The 4,124-nt window shown below is 37.9% G+C and overlaps 1 pseudogene; it reads right to left on the reverse strand.

Annotated features, from left to right (window-relative positions):
• Window positions 1-1,790: 1,790 nt before the first annotated feature.
• On the reverse strand, window positions 1,791-2,600 carry LOC148038245 (ABC transporter F family member 1-like; annotated as a pseudogene).
• Window positions 2,601-4,124: the final 1,524 nt, after the last annotated feature.

Here is a 4,124-nt window from a genome sequence, read left to right on the forward strand (position 1 = left end):
ACGCGCGCGATTTCGTCAATCTGTCCCTCTTGTGAAAATCCTCTAATTGGCTGAAAACACAACTAGCTTTTCTCATGCCATCCTAATCTAGAAGGTTTTTTCTAAATTTTTCGTATTTTTATAATAAATAATATAAAAAATAGGTTAAAATGATCCAAAAATCTAGTATTTTCGGATAATCCATGCAACTCACACTAGTACTTATGGCTCAAATCACATTGACTCTCTAGATCAATAAAGAAGTCAGATGATGATGCATTCCATACTTTTTCACACTGTGTCCTCAGAACATCATGACACCATTCTGCAAGCAAGCCTTTCGTCTTCATCTCTTTGTCACATGTAGGAACTACATCAACAGTGTCATGCTAATCTATCTTCAATCCCATAGGCTATGTATGGTCTTCTAGACGCTCTCCCAACTCATCCTAAAGTGTAGGATTAGCTGCATGTAAGAATAACTCCACTTTCTCTGAGTTCAGAGCTCTTTGATCTAGTGCATCCAACTAGTTGTATTGCTCTTTAAACTTCTGCAACAATTCAGAGGCAACAAGTTCTTTGTTGGGCTCATAAATCCACTCTTTGAACGTCTTTCACATAGCAATATCGTAATCCTCCAGAAAATATTAGTCTTTGAGCGCTTTCTTAAAAGCATACCTGTTAAAGTCCTATACAAATAGATCTGTCAGTCTAACCCACAAAATAGCCATGACAAGCCATAAGAAATAGTTGCTCCAGTTGGTCGGAACTCCAAAGAAGTGCATCTGGCTTTCAAAGACCTTAATGTAGGCTGAAACATTCTAGCCATCAAATATTTTTTTCTCACTAACCATAGCCTCGATCGTCTTAGTCACACCAAGCGTATGCTCATATTCTTGATGCAATAGTCATTGTTGATCCAATTTCTATTGATGCAACTATTACTGTTGTTGCATAAATAGTTGCATCAATTGATTTTGCATCAGAATGGCTGAAGAAAGAGTTTGTAACAAAGTCTTCATCTCATTGATCAAAAAGAAAAAAATAGTCAATGATGATGGTGGATTATTCAAAGGATGAACAAAAGTGACACTTTCACGTCAGGTTTACCAGATGTCACACAGAATACATGCAAGAGTTCGCAAAATTTGATCGTTGCAAGGACACTATGCGAGATGGAAGGAATATCTAAAGCTCAATCATGAGAGCTAAATCCCCATAATTGTAAAGCTTAAAAGCTTCAATGATGGTGGCCCTCCACTCTCCTCTTAAGATACAAGAAGCTTTACAAGGAGTAGGGGTCCCCCAAGACCTCCACTCACACATCTTTATATAGTTTTTCTACACACCCTCACATTCTCTATGCTTTTGGTTTTTCATGAAAGCTTAAGGCTTTTAGTGCCTTAGCTTTTCCATCGTTCCACGTTTTGTTTTTATATCTCAAAAGCTTAAAAGCTTAAGCTATAGATATGAATTGACGCCGCCACGATGCTATGTTTTTCCAATGCCACCATCCCCGCATGTTCAATAGCACGTCGGCACCCTGCAATTGCGTTTTTGAATGATGTCTACCCGTGATCAACGGCACCATATTGCATGTCCTCATCGCATTTTAAAACGCTATTATCCTAGCCATTATTAACAACGATCGCCATCAAACGTCATCCTCTCTATGTAATGTGCTGCCTTGCGATTACAAAAGTCGCCATCTTCGCATATGCCATCACATTAGCCTATGTGGCTATCGAGTCTCTTGGCCGTCTCCTGCGCAATTCAATAGTTGAACTGCCTACTTGAATAGGCCGCCTTTGCTATCTCACTATGCCATCAACCTGCATCATATCACCTGTCATTAACTTCAATAGTGAATACTCTTCCCTGTTCCGAATCTAGATCCACTCCGAAGTCCACACATTTGTAGATAAGGTTCTCAGGCGTGTAACGAAAATCAACCTCCACATTTGTAGATAAGGTTCTCAGGCGTGTAACGAAAATCAACCTCCACAAACTGTAGAACTGGAGGAGGCAACTTGCCAACATCTGTGAACCGGAACTTGAGAGTTTTACCTCTAACTTTCTCAGCCAACCTCCTTTCCATCTTAGCTAGTGTCTTCTCCTTACTCTGAGCTTGTCTAGCAAGTTTAGTTGAGCCATGGTCAAATTTGGCAATGTACTCTGTCATGTTTGCAATCTGATCTTGTTCCCATTTGTACTCTTTCATCTGATTTTCTTCCATCTCTCTCCTGATCTGCACATACTGATCATTGTTTCCTGTGTAAAACTTCAGCTTCTGGTTCTACATATGAATGATATTAGTGTAGTTACCATTCGGAAAATCCTGAGAATGAGATACTACAATAAGAATGCACTCAAAGTTCTTCAAAGTTTCTACCAACCAGACATAGGCTTCAAGATCCAAATGAATGGTTGGTTCATCAAGCAGAAAAAATCATGGGGTTCATAAAGAAGGCTCGAGCAAGGGCTATTCTCATGCGCCAACCATCCGAGAATTCATGAGTCTTCTTGGCTTGCATACTTTTTGTAAAACCCAATCCATGGAGAATCTCAGCTGCCCTCTTCTCTTTAATTGTTGCATCCATTGCCTCTAGCCGCTCATAAATTTTGTCAAAAACCTCACCCAAATTATGATGATCAATGTGATCCACTTCGGACTAGATCCTTAACAATAGAACAAACAAGCACTCATATGAGCTATCACACACACATATATACACATGGGTTATTTGCACCGGAGTACTACTCAACGAATACAAAAGATTTAGGATGGAACCAAGCAATCAAATTTTCAAGCTGATAAATCAAACTAAATGTCAAATGAAAAGAAACACACAACACAAAACAAATTTCTAATTATGTTGACTAATGAGTTCAAATTCTTGGCAAAAAACTATGCCCTCAGGTTCGTAGTGGTGGACGCGCAACGTTACAACAACAGTGTGCAGTTCAACTTTAATTTTCAAAACCACTCGATGACGAGAGCCTTTTATGATAACCCCTACACTTGCATACTTAGCAAGTCCTCGAAAAGCTCCATTAAAATATAATGTATAAACCAAGGCTTCATTGATGTAACTTGCAATAACAATCAACCTACTCGTACTTATGATAATCAAAGTCTATCCAAGAGAGAATGCGTAAGACACGTATTGTCCCTCCTTCCACAATAAACTCAATAGGGACACTAGTAAGAATGCACTGACAATGACGATAATAGTGTCAAATGTCCAACATGAAAGATCAATCTTTCCACTTTGTAATGTGATAGCCCTTACTCCACTAGATCACTTTGTCTTGGTGGTAACTCTACTCTAAATATGGATACTTGAGATAAGAAATGATTTCTTTTACCCAATAATCTTAGTATCGCCTACAAGTTTAAGTTGAATCTTGAAGGACTTGCAAAGGCACCAAATCACGTCAACCCCTATACATAATATGACTTTAGTTTATTGAAGTTTAATTTAGTTTTGAACTCTACCCCTTTCAAATCTGCTAAAAGAGCTCTAGAGCCATTCTTTTCTATACGAATAATCTTATAATGTGCATCCCACTTGGATTATAACTTGGCAAGGAATAGCTCATGATGGACATTATAATATAGGACCAATTGACAATTGGAAAATTTATACTTCCTAGCATGAAGATCATAAAGTATTTGCATTTTCTTATTTCCTACTTCCTAATGTAATAAGGCTTGTAATCTAATCTCATCAAGATGTCCAAGTGAATCTTTCTTACAATGCATCCTCTTCACTCAAAGAATGGTTTAGAAAGCGAACCTTACTATAGGTAGATCAATCACAAAAGGTTAAACACACACTCTTTCCCATACACTAATAATTTGAAAGGTATGTGGCATATAGCTCTTTCAAGAATCGTATTATAAGCTCAAATAGCCACATACAAATTTTTATCCTAATCACACTTACCTTTGGATACCATTATTAGATAAAATCGCCATAAGCTTCATATTGCTACTCTCTACTTGTCCATTTGCTCGGGGTTGTAACATGTAGTCTTATTATGTTTAATCTTTAGAGCTTTAGTCAAAGAATCTATCAGTTTATTTAGAAAATGTGTCCCATGGTCAGACACAAGCTCTTTAGGTGGACACAAATGGCAAA

Source organism: Lygodium microphyllum, chromosome 3, assembly GCF_053477565.2.
Source record: "Lygodium microphyllum isolate KBCC chromosome 3, Lygodium_microphyllum_v1.1.10, whole genome shotgun sequence".
Classification (NCBI taxonomy): Eukaryota; Viridiplantae; Streptophyta; class Polypodiopsida; order Schizaeales; family Lygodiaceae; genus Lygodium; species Lygodium microphyllum.